The sequence below is a fragment of the Schistocerca nitens genome, chromosome 1, assembly GCF_023898315.1.
Source record: "Schistocerca nitens isolate TAMUIC-IGC-003100 chromosome 1, iqSchNite1.1, whole genome shotgun sequence".
In the NCBI taxonomy this organism is placed as follows: domain Eukaryota; kingdom Metazoa; phylum Arthropoda; class Insecta; order Orthoptera; family Acrididae; genus Schistocerca; species Schistocerca nitens.
In genome coordinates this window covers 971,922,623-971,936,025 of record NC_064614.1, presented here as the reverse complement: position 1 = coordinate 971,936,025, position 13,403 = coordinate 971,922,623, and positions in this window count along the sequence as shown.

Below are 13,403 nucleotides of genomic sequence, written 5' to 3'. Positions count from 1 at the left end.
ACCTCTGCAATTTCTTTTGACTTGTTCAGTTCAGGGATCAAGTAATTATGATCTGGTTGTGGAAATATCTCTGGTGGCGTCTGCACTGGGCTCAAAGTCATCACTATCTGAATGTGATATAGCATGTTTGTCACTGTCCGACTGAGCGCTTGTTGACTATGGCACTGGCAGTGAGGGTATGAGTAGAATAAGGTAATGAGGCACATGTCTCATAGCAGATCGCAGTTTGGGATACATTACACTCTCCTTGTTCCTTCCGCTGTAACCATAAAATTTACTTGACAAAAATTGCCGTCATCACTGTGATTCAGAGCAGCCTACAATCCATGGCAATGGTGGAGGGCATCCTTTTTTTCTTGACCATCACCCATAACTTTAAATCATCATTACATATGCGACACTCAATACACAGAGCGAATGTTTTATCCTCGTCACCAAGCGTGATACTAAAATAATCAGGATACGCATTTTTCAGGAAGTACGTGATATTTCTTCGTTGTTTAAGCACAGCGTAAGTCCTGCCATTACAGCAAAACACATCAGCGACATTTAAACAACCACGCGAAGCCATGATTATTGCACAGCTGTGATTACAACACTTTGCTGATGGACTTGTGCTTCTACTGCGTATAGAAATGAAACAATGGCATACTGGGACTTCCTGAAACAGCTACAAATATATCAAGTTGCCGTGAAACAAAATATCATATTAAACGAAGTCCTGAAATAAATGAAAATGTGTTACATCAATGAGCTGTGCAACGAAACACCAGAGCCTATTACTGCGAATGCTTTGAAAATATTTATAAAATTTACAGTAGCTACTGACGTGATAGGAAAAAAAAAGGCTTTCGTTTTTAAATTATACAGAAAAAATCCGTTTAGAGACGATTAATACACTCCTGGAAATGGAAAAAAGAACACATTGACACCGGTGTGTCAGACCCACCATACTTGCTCCGGACACTGCGAGAGGGCTGTACAAGCAATGATCACACGCACGGCACAGCGGACACACCAGGAACCGCGGTGTTGGCCGTCGAATGGCGCTAGCTGCGCAGCATTTGTGCACCGCCGCCGTCAGTGTCAGCCAGTTTGCCGTGGCATTCGGAGCTCCATCGCAGTCTTTAACACTGGTAGCATGCCGCGACAGCGTGGACGTGAACCGCATGTGCAGTTGACGGACTTTGAGCGAGGGCGTATAGTGGGCATGCGGGAGGCCGGGTGGACGTACCGCCGAATTGCTCAACACGTGGGGCGTGAGGTCTCCACAGTACATCGATGTTGTCGCCAGTGGTCGGCGGAAGGTGCACGTGCCCGTCGACCTGGGACCGGACCGCAGCGACGCACGGATGCACGCCAAGACCGTAGGATCCTACGCAGTGCCGTAGGGGACCGCACCGCCACTTCCCAGCAAATTAGGGACACTGTTGCTCCTGGGGTATCGGCGAGGACCATTCGCAACCGTCTCCATGAAGCTGGGCTACGGTCCCGCACACCGTTAGGCCGTCTTCCGCTCACGCCCCAACATCGTGCAGCCCGCCTCCAGTGGTGTCGCGACAGGCGTGAATGGAGGGACGAATGGAGACGTGTCGTCTTCAGCGATGAGAGTCGCTTCTGCCTTGGTGCCAATGATGGTCGTATGCGTGTTTGGCGCCGTGCAGGTGAGCGCCACAATCAGGACTGCATACGACCGAGGCACACAGGGCCAACACCCGGCATCATGGTGTGGGGAGCGATCTCCTACACTGGCCGTACACCACTGGTGATCGTCGAGGGGACACTGAATAGTGCACGGTACATCCAAACCGTCATCGAACCCATCGTTCTACCATTCCTAGACCGGCAAGGGAACTTGCTATTCCAACAGGACAATGCACGTCCGCATGTATCCCGTGCCACCCAACGAGCTCTAGAAGGTGTAAGTCAACTACCCTGGCCAGCAAGATCTCCGGATCTGTCCCCCGTTGAGCATGTTTGGGACTGGATGAAGCGTCGTCTCACGCGGTCTGCACGTGCAGCACGAACGCTGGTCCAACTGAGGCGCCAGGTGGAAATGGCATGGCAAGCCGTTCCACAGGACTACATCCAGCATCTCTACGATCGTCTCCATGGGAGAATAGCAGCCTGCATTGCTGCGAAAGGTGGATATACACTGTACTAGTGCCGACATTGTGCATGCTCTGTTGCCTGTGTCTATGTGCCTGTGGTTCTGTCAGTGTGATCATGTGATGTATCTGACCCCAGGAATGTGCCAATAAAGTTTCCCCTTCCTGGGACAATGAATTCACGGTGTTCTTATTTCAATTTCCAGGAGTGTAGTTGTTAGAAATCTATGTTCAGCGACGATAAATTGTAAAGTTAATGTTTAGCTCCGCTCTGTGAGTAAATAATTAGATACAATACACGAGGTCGTAGAAGCAAGTACGAGGGGAAGAATAGGACGTGCTTTCTTCGGAAGAACTATTGCGTCAACTGCCGACAGTGATTTTGGAAGAGCGCAGAATATTTACATAAGGACGATATGACGAGGGCTTTTAATCCTCCTGAAACTGAGATAAACCCATCGCTTGATAAAAAGAAATCCTACCTAGATCAGGATTACACCGCTCGATGTTTCACATCTGTACTTGTTAAAAATTTCTACCGACTATTTTGTTGCAGTACGTTTAAAAAATTTTGTGGACGGTAGTATACCTCTGATACATCCGGTATTATAGTCTTATGGTAATGTAACTGAATCTCGCCTTAGTTGAAGTTAATTTTCTATGAAAAAAGAGTTTCTGTAGGATGGTAGAAAGAATGTGCCCAAAATCCAAAAAGTTGTGGAAAATGGTAATACTGGTAAGTAATAATCGATGAGTATTTTTGGAAAAACGGAACCTGACACGGATTCAGCCTTACTTTCTTATGGATGTTTAGGTACGACATGAATGTAGAAAAACATTCTCCCCGTACGTTTACATGCATATAAAGATTTTTACTTCCATTCTTGATTTACCACGGACTGAAATGTACGAGAAAGCTCTCGACGGCATTTTACCGTTCATAAGAAAAGAAAAAGCAAATGCACACATCAGCATGAGTCAAAGGATGCGCGAGAAGCTCAAGGGAACACTACATTATCAACCGGAAAACACGTAACATATAGGGTATGCCAACCGAGACCATTTATTGTGGCTGAAGCAGACCGTGTTGTCATATAAAACGTGTGTATAGTGCTTCTGGCCATGTCAAATACGTGTATAAACCAATACTGGTCTGCTAACATCGAAAGTTAACGTATTGTAGGAGAGTTCATTCAAGTTATAGTAATGGACTTTATGCTTTTATGTCTTCTTAATATTGAATTTGTTGTTTATTTTCTTTTTGTGAAACCCTGCAAAAGTTCCTCGAGGGCTGGCATTTTCCTCTGCCTGTTTTTTCTCTATCTCAAAGCAAAAAGGTATTTACGTTTTACAAAATCTGTAGAAAGTGTCAGTATACACTGTGCACAAATAAGGGAATAAACAGACAATCGTTTGTTAACGAGTTCTGTTTCACCAGAGAGAAAGTCGAAAAAAGACAAAGAGGTATTTCATGCTTTCTAGATACTATTTGGTTCGTTTATAAAAACATTTTGTCGACCAAATAAAATTAGATGTTCCAGATTTCCTATTTTTTCAATTTTCAGGAGTGTGATAACTTTACTGTACCACCTATCTCTAGAACATTCAGTATGAATTTGGCTTTGGTCGTTAATAAACTCCGATTTCAATGCTCTTTCTTACACTCTGTTACTCTATTTCGATTTTTATAAGAAAGTATGGTTCCTCATAAACTCACCGTTCAGGTGGACAACTGCATTACAGGTAACTCTCATAAAACAGGCAGTTTAGGCGCTGACATGTAAACGAAAGCGACCACTCGATCCAGATGAGATTCATGACAGGATCAAAACAGCAGGGGCGCTAAAGTAGATTAATTTGCCCTGAATCGACCATTGTCAGCAGAAAGTCGCTCTTGTAGAAGGGGCCTTATATTCTCGTCATAGGAAACAGGGCGGCTCATACACATTTTAGCGAAAAGATTATTGCGACTTGGCGTGCCGTATGTTGTTCAGTGGGTCCCGATGGTTTGGTAACATATGAACAAGAATGTAATTTAGTATTCAAGGTGAGAAGTAGGTGTGGTGATGTTATATTTTTGACGTAATAGCACTATTATTTCGTTCCATTAGTAAGAAGTAGGTTTACTGCTTCCTCTGGTTTTAGGGAAATAAATATTAATCATACACATGGCGCCTCTACATTTCGCCTACAGTTATCTTAAAGTCAAGCAATCACTACTATGCAACGGAGGAAATAGCTGAAGAAACAAAGGATCATTGCAACACACTACTTTCAACTAAGGAAGTAAATAACTGAATGTCAGACTACATTGATATGTGAAAGGCTTTAATAGACCCAGTTAAGAGTGACAACAGTAGTTTCTGCGTGTAATTAAAGTCGTTAGCCTTGGAGAGGAATGCCTGCAGTCATGCTGTGAAGTAACTCGAGGGTTGAGCACATAATTAATGACGCCGCACGTTCATCTGCATAACTAGACAGTCACGCGAAAGATAAATACATTCTGCTTTACACGTGGGTTACTCTGACTGCCAAAAGTGACAGCGCTCGTTTTCAAGAGATTCGCAACCCTCGTTAGCCAGATTTAGTTCAGACAATAGAAACAGAGCTGACGCAGCAGCATGAAGTAAAGTATTCGGCGTCATTTTCAAAGAAAACTTGACTATGACAGACTGCTTCAGCAGACAACCTGTTACCTGAAAGTAAATCTCTGATGTTAAGTTAATGTGTTACCGCTTGGAAAACGGGAATCTAGCTACCTTCTGCGAAATTCTTTTATTATTGTTCTCATTCATTTTTTAAAGAAAGTTATTCACACAAGGCTGAGGCCATCAAAGCAGTGGCGCTCACCAGCTGACTGGTGATGTTTAAGGCGTTTCTGAACTGTGTGAAGCTCACTGCTGTGTCAAACATTATTACGTTATCTAGTAATAATACCTATTTCACTTGATCTCTGTTTACGTAGACCCATAAATCTATATGGTTTGGGCCACAAAATTTTCAAAAAAATATGCAATTAATTCTTATGTTAGAAAGGACAATAATTTCCACCTGGACTATTATTAAATTCATTAATTCACTATAATCGCGATCTGGGCTTATTATACTATTATTAAGGTATAGTTCACTCGAAATGTGTCAGTGCATGTCATTTTAAGAGATCACTTTCCATTTCTACATATTCCATGTGTATAGTGAGACAAGAGTCTTGGTCATTTATATTAATGAACGTGGCACTTTCTGTAATAATTGCAATGTAATTCATGTCATCAGCACACATAATTTCTGTAATAAGTGCACCAGGGATCTAATTTCTTGTCAGTGTTCGTATGGATTCACATAAGACTTTTAGAACTACTGTTCTCTATAGCTAAGATATTTTATAATTATATAATGGAAATCTGAAAACAAAACGTAGGTTAGTAATATTTTTAGAAAGCTATAGTTTACAAGGAAGCGACCTTGAAGTAGCCTTTTCAAGCTTGATGGTGAAAGGAAGTTCCCTTCAGCAGAGCTCAGCCGACAGAACGATGAAACATCGTTTACATTTAATAGCAGTGCCTCATCGATTGAAGGAGTGTAATACTGCTAATTATGATCTGTCCGACGGATGCGCACTTTAAAAATCACCATTTGTTCCATTCTGCGGGATTACACTATGTGATGAAACCGGATTGTTTTCACTCGCTCCCTTTCAAATTTTTAATCGTTAATAATAACACAGACTCGTCTCCCCACTGGAAAGTCAACAGCAGCAGTCATTCACATGGTGAAGTTATCCTGAAGTTCATAATCTGAGCCTGCAAAACGCATTTTCATCATACTCAGAAACGACTTTACGTAATCTGCAAGTGAGTCACGCAAGGCAATGAATAGTACTTGTGTTTGGCCATGAACGTATGTACAGCACTAGTACTATTGCTAACTCCTTTTTTTGGACTCCTAGCTTAGTAGGCTTTGAGAGAACTCTGATGTACTTCTTCTGTTAACAACAGAGATGATTATCACGTGCAATATGCACGTGTACACTTAATGACGAACTATACTTCATCCTCAACAATGTACTATGAGCAAAATAACTTCAGTTAAAGTAAGTACACAGCAGTGCCTTAAAATTGAAACCACTACTAAGTTGCATTAAGTGAAATACTTATGCAGTAGAGTAAAAGTGACTGACTAGTTCTACAATCTCCCACATTGCAGGGTTTATTTCTAGACAGACCTAAAAGCATCTACAGCTCATTTCCGACCAATAGGAATACCTGTACTATCTAATGAACCGATAAAAAAAAAGTTTAATGAGTTTTTACATCGATTAATTAGTTGAACAGCGAATTCATCTGCTCCTGTGTTGGCGAATAACTCGACAAAACGCGAGTGCAAAGTTGAGAACAACTGACATACAAGTTTACCACAATTGCTCAAAACCAAATTCCTTTGCAAAGGCAGAATAAACACCTTTGATATAGTTAAGATTGTGAACTGTAAATAAAATTCCGACACAAGGCATTCAAAACAGAAAAATAAAAAAAGCAGTAAATGCACATGACATATTCCTGGCAACCGTGAAAGAAGGTTCAAAAGTGCTTAAATAAAATATCCGCATGAGAACAATCAACTTAGTGAAACTGAAGAAGCCTTAAAGAAAGATATTTTATAATTATTTTGAAACAAATCTGACTGAGTACTAGACCCCAAATCTCTGCTTGAAGGAGGGCAACAAACAATCGATGCTTAACAAACACAAAAACTGCAGAAACGTTGTAAATTAAACAAAAAATTCTACGTTGTACTGAATCTAGAAAAAAATTATACCAGTGATTACACTAAAATCCGATCGAGATTCACAGTGCAGAGGAGGAAACTGCTAGACAAATTAAAAGCCTAAAAAATTAACAAAGCATCTGGCGAAGACAGAATTGTTGCAGAACTTCTGAATAGTTCGCCTAAAAACTTAAATTTCACTGATCATGCAAAACATTTGGCAAAATGAGAAATTTTGGATGACTGCAAACTTCATTGACAGATCCACTACATAAGAATGGAGTCACAACGGGTATTAATAATTATAGAGGGAATTTCCTTGTGCTTGTTCTCATACAAAATTCTGTCTCAAAGTTCCCTGGACGGAGAACAACAACGACTTGAATGCGAAACTGATGAATACCAAATGAGATTCAGACCACACAGATCTTGCCCCAAAAAAAATTTAAGTTCTGAAAATAACCCTCAGACATTAAAACATTTATAATAATAAATTAGATCATACCTTCGCTTATTCAAAAGAAAGCTTATTCGAGAAGAACAAGGTCTGTACCTCAGAACTACTGTAGTCATTAGTGAACACTAAATGGAACAAAATCTAAAGTACAATTCAGGGGAGAAATTTCGATAAACTTTGAGAAAAAAAAACGGGAGTGAGACAAGGAGATACACTCTCTCCACTACTTTTCAGCTGTGTCTTAGAATAAGTAGTCCAAGGTTGGTGGTGTCTGGAATCAGAGCTTGAAACTGACGAGCCACTCAGATTTGGAAGAACGAATATGAGAACTGACTGCTTAGTTTTTGCTTACGATTTGGCGATTCTATTCCAGGACACAGTAACAGTAAAAACAAATAGAAATTCTTAACGAAATAGCAAAAATGAGACTACGCTTTCAAATATCATTTGAGAAAACAAAATACGTTTTTAGCAGCTTCTTGGCAAACAAAATTCTAAAATTTAACTACGAGGAAATCGAGAGGGTCCCTCAGTTCAAATATTTAGACGAAACCGTTCAGGAAATTGGCCTAGAGAATATTGGTTACGAAATTCGTTGTTACAAAATGAAAACAGCTTTCATGTTTAAAAAAGACATCTCAACATTCATCACACTGAGACATTATAACACAGTTATCAAACAGTGTGTCTTTATGGGTCCGAAACGCTCACTTGTAACTGGGAAAGTAGCCCTAAAGTAACCCAAAAGAGATGAGGAGAAGTAATCAGGAAAATTTTAGATCTGAATTATACTGAAGACTGAACATACAGAGTAAGAGCAAATAAAGAAATGGAGAAGTTTACCAAAAGTTATTCGGATGTGTAAGAACAAGCGCTAAAATTCCATGGACATATCAAAAGGTGGAAACTGATCAGATTAACTAGACGGTTTGAGGAATTCTATGAAACCAGTAGTAAAGCTAAGACTGAAACAATAAAAATGATCGGTTTAGTAAAACAAGTCCTGAAATGGAGCAGGAATAACACAGTTCGATGCATCAGACAGAAATTTTTTTAGGACTAAAGCTCAAGTATCGACAGTTGACCTCGGAGAAAAACCCAAGAAAACCGGAATACCTTGGTCTGACGAGCGCAAAAGAGCTCATTCTGGGAGAATGGAAGCTAAAACGAAACCCTGAAGAAGCTTCTTGTTGTACAAGTACATTTCTTGGTCCAGTATGCTCCATATGTGAATAATACGTTAATCAAACACGCACATGTTGTCAGAAATACTTCGACAACTACGTGAACGGAAGATCCACAATCAAATATCAAAATGATATAAAACAAATACAATAGATGTAAAAATTCCAATGAAATTGTTACCAATGTAGGCAATATCCGAGGCATCGCTGTAGACCAAACACCACAGGTATACCGCCATAATTTCGCAGTGTGCAAAAAGACGATGAAAAGAAATGGCAATAAATTGCAAGCAAGAGTAGTCTACTAGCATTAAATATAGGCCTTACTTTGAGGAATAAATTTCTGAGGATGTGCGTTTGGAGCACAGAATTGTATGGTAATGTAACATGGACTATGGGACAACCGGAACAGAAGCATTTGACATGTGTTACTAAAGGAGAATGTTGGAAATTAGGGGACTGATAAGGTAAGGAATGAGAAGGTTCTACGCAGAATCGGAGAGGAAAGGAACATGTGGAAACACTAATAAGGAGAAGGGACAGGATGGTAACTCATCTGTTAAGACAACCGGGAATAACTTCCATGGGACTAGAGGGAGCTGTAGAAGTAAAAACTGTAGGGGAAGACAGAGATCGGGATACATGCAGTACCGTGTTGCACAAAGTAGCACATTAAAGAAACCAACACAACGAAAGAATACACACCATTAGATGGTGCGAAAAAAGAAATCGCGTAACTATATACCTTAAAAAAGCAGATTACCAATCCAACAACTGTTTCTTCCTGCACACAGATGCCTACGGCTACGTTTGATAAAAATTCGCAATAGAATCTCTCGAAAATCCATTCTCCACTCAACCCTGAATCCAGAGAGGAATTCCTCTGACATCACACCGTGTAACCCATTGCAGAACAAAGAAAGTCTATGGAAGTGTTTCGTGTTACCAACGAGCCCTTTGTGTCTACTAACATTGCATCGAAACTTCGAAAAAGGAGAGAAAGCTATAGACTGAGAAAAGGCTGTATGTGTAGGGATGGTATACCACAGGAGGGCCGTGAGACAGAGGCAGAGAAATCGTCTTCCGCAAGTCAATTGCACTTAAACATAGTGCACTTTATCATGGTCAAGGTTTGCTGCAGATACAGCCTCATTTTAGATTGATCCAACTCTAACTCCTTTAGTAATCGAGCGGAAATTGTGAATGATCAATAACGTATGACTCTTACTCTGACAGACGGAAGTATTATAACGGGACACTATTCTTGTGTTAATAAAATCTCCAATGCAGTCGCCAACTTTACTCTAGCACTGTTAGCACTGTTGATGCATCTAAAGAGTACTGTCGACTACAGGCCATTTTTCTCGTCACTCGCTGACTGTCAACAGTGCCATCCTGGAGGAAAAATACAGTAACTGCAGGTCAGCGAGTTAAGTATATGGGTCAACTCTGGCTTGTGAATGTAATTTGTGTTATTAATTATGATCACTTTACTGGAACCCTCCTTCTTACGAGACAATCATTGCACCAAACTTCACATTGTAAACCCTCGATATGTTGGAAAAATTATACGTTTAAGGCCGGCGGCAGGCATAAAACATCATCTGAAATTGTACTGAATGCTTTCTAAGAAAATTATTTTGAACAATTAGTTCATGAGCCCACTCGAAGCGTAAATGGTTGCGAAAGCATACTTGACCGTTTAGCAACAAATAATCCTGGACAAATAGTGAGTATTGTGGCGAATACAGGGATTAGCGACCACAACGCGGTCGCTGCTAGGCTGAATAGCGTATCACCTACAACCATCAAAAAGAAACGCAATCTATTTAAAAAAAGCTGATAAAAATGCTCTTAACGCCTTTTTAAGAGACAGTCTTCACTCCTTCCGATCTGATCATGTAAGTGTAGAAAAGTTGTGGAATGTTTTCAAAGAAACTAGTATCAACAGCAATTGAGAGCTATATACCACATAAATTAATAAGTGATGATACTGATCCCAAAAGGTACACAAAACGGGTGAGATCGTTGTTGCAGAAACAACGAAAAAAGCATGCCAAATTTAAAAGAACGCAAAATCCCCAAGATTGGCAAAGTTTTACAGAAGTTAGAAATATGGCGCGTACTTCGATGCGAGATGCTTTTAATAATTTCCACAACGAAATTCTGTCTCGAAATCTGGCAGGAAACCCAAAGAGATTCTGGTCATACGTAAAGCACACCAGTGGTAAGACGCAGTCAATACCTTCACTGCGCGGTAACAATGGTGAAGTCACTGATGACAGTGCCACTAAAGCAGAGTTATTAAAGACGGTTTCCCGAAACTCCTTCACCAGAGAAGACGAAGTAAATATTCCTGAATTCCAATCAAGAACAACTGCCAAGATGAGAAACATAGAAGTAGATATCATCGGCGTAACAAAGCAGCTTAAATCACTTAATAAAGGCAAGGCCTCCGGTCCAGATTGTATACCAGTCCGAAAACATGATGGAGGTTAAAGGGAATGGCGTATCGTGTACAAAACTCAGCCACCAACACGTACAACAATTTATCGTATTCCGGATAAATTTAAAGCCGATTGAACTGTTCAGGATTTACATAAGGAAAAGTCTGGTCGACCAAAAACACCAACGATACCAGTTTCCAGCGCTGTTGTGTTGCAACATTTTACTAGATAACCTCAAAAAATATGTGAACCAGTGTGTACGCGAAAGTGGAGTAATCCGACCTAGCGTACGACGTTTTCTGAAGGCTGCAAAGTGGAAAGTGTACTTTCCAAGATAGCTGCACGCTATGAACCAGGACGAGCAAGATTGAAGGATACAGTACTGCGAGTGGTTTGAAGGCAGGCTTTGCGAGGATGGCCAGTTTGCATTGATGGTTATGCGGTCTGACGAGAGGTAGTTCAAAACGTACTGTAAACCGGCACATCTGCATGTGATAGGGTCCTGAAAATCCTCACGTTTACAGAGACATGTTAATTTACTGGGTGTTGATGTGTAGTGTGGTCTCTCATAGCGCGGTTTGATTGACCCATTCTTCTTGGAGGGTACCGAAACCGGCGAGGTGTCTCTTCATACGCTGAAAACCTCGATTTTACCTGCAATGCGAGAGGTGTTTGGAAATGAAAGATTTTACCTACAAGAAAATGGCTCTCCGATGCACTACCTCAGAGATGTTAGAGCCTACTTGGATGAAAATCTACCTGGGCGATGGTTAGATCAAAGAGGCGATGTTGGGTACCGACCACGGTCTCCATTCCTTACACCTCTTCACTTCTACCTATGGGAGACTTTGAAGAATGAAATTTCTCCAGCAGAAGTCAGCTGCAATGAAAAAGCTACGAGAAACCATCGAGGCGTCCTGTGTAGCTATCACACGGGCAACACTAACAGCCGTAGTTCGGTCAACAGTTCAATGGCAAACGTTGTATGGCTGTTAATGGGGGTCAGTTTTAAAACATAAAATAACTCTCCCCCATGGCAATAATTGCAACGGTTTGCCATTTCGTTCCATTAATACTGGCTGTCAAAGAATATGTACACTTTTTTGGACCTCTTTGATACTGTAAATTATATATACTGCCTGACTAGAAGTAAAGCACTCCGAAGGGAGAAGGAGACAAAATGAAACTTCGCGTGTTGAGAAAGTATGTGATGCTATTTCTGTGAATATAAAATCGAGTCACATATGCAGAGAAGTTGACAGTATGCTCCCACTTATCAGTATGACATTGCACCCCTTCTGGCCTGGATCCATGCACTAATTCGGTTGGGGAAGTTGTCACAAAGCCGGTGCATTTTCTCCAAAGGCGAGCGGGCTCACTACTGTTGTACTCGTAACTGGTCATTGTTATCCTGGAAACCGGCGCTGCTCTATGACGGATATATCCGGGTACACTTCTGGCCACGGGTGGAGTACTCAGCATCACGCAGACTGCTCATAGAGGTAACCCACGTACCGTCGGCTTGTCGAAGTTCCGTCAATCACTACCAGCCGTGGAAACAAGGGGACAACGCGACATGTAATTCCTCCGTTTCGTGCTGGGCGAACAAAAAAAAGAATACATAAAAAAAGTTCAAATGTGTGTGAAATCTTATGGAACTTAACTGCTAAGGTCATCAGTCCCTAAGCTTACACACTGCTTAACCTAAATTATCCTAAGGACAAACACACACACCCACGCCCGAGGGAGGACTCGAACCTCCGCCGGGACCAGCCGCACAGGCGAACAACAACAACAGCCATACCATCCAGAAATACCACCTCACTTTGGAGAGCAGAAGGCACCACTTCAAATAAGTACCTCTGCTACTTGTACGTTAGAAGGCACAAAAGCTACAGCGCAGAGGGTGGCCTGTGGCTTGAGTAGGACAGTGAACCACCCCGTCACTCCCGTATTCTGTCTAAAATATTTGGGGAAAACTGCGCGGAAATGGGGACGCTACTGTCCTGGTTGCAAGTGCACTTACGGCGTCCACGGTAGCTGTTCCCGTGATGAAAGATGGGAAGTGAATACGTCGAACCATGAATCGGTCGCGAGCAGCCAACCACATTACTCGTTTGTAACTTTCTGTCCTTGTGTTCCGCCAGCAACAATTTAAGCTGTGCTCTCAATTACAGCGTCGGAGATCATGGCACATAAAGTCAACATATTTGTAACAAAGATGATTATATATATATATATATATATATATATATATATATATATATATATATATATATATATACAGTTGCTTAGGCTTCCGCAGCCAGAGTCAGTCGACATAAAAGTTTTCTGAGTATGGCACCGCGGTACCATACCCAGAAAACTTGTATGTCGAATGATTATATATCCTCCACTGCTGCTCGTTTCACTTGTACCAATTTCAGCTACGCTGTTACATTAC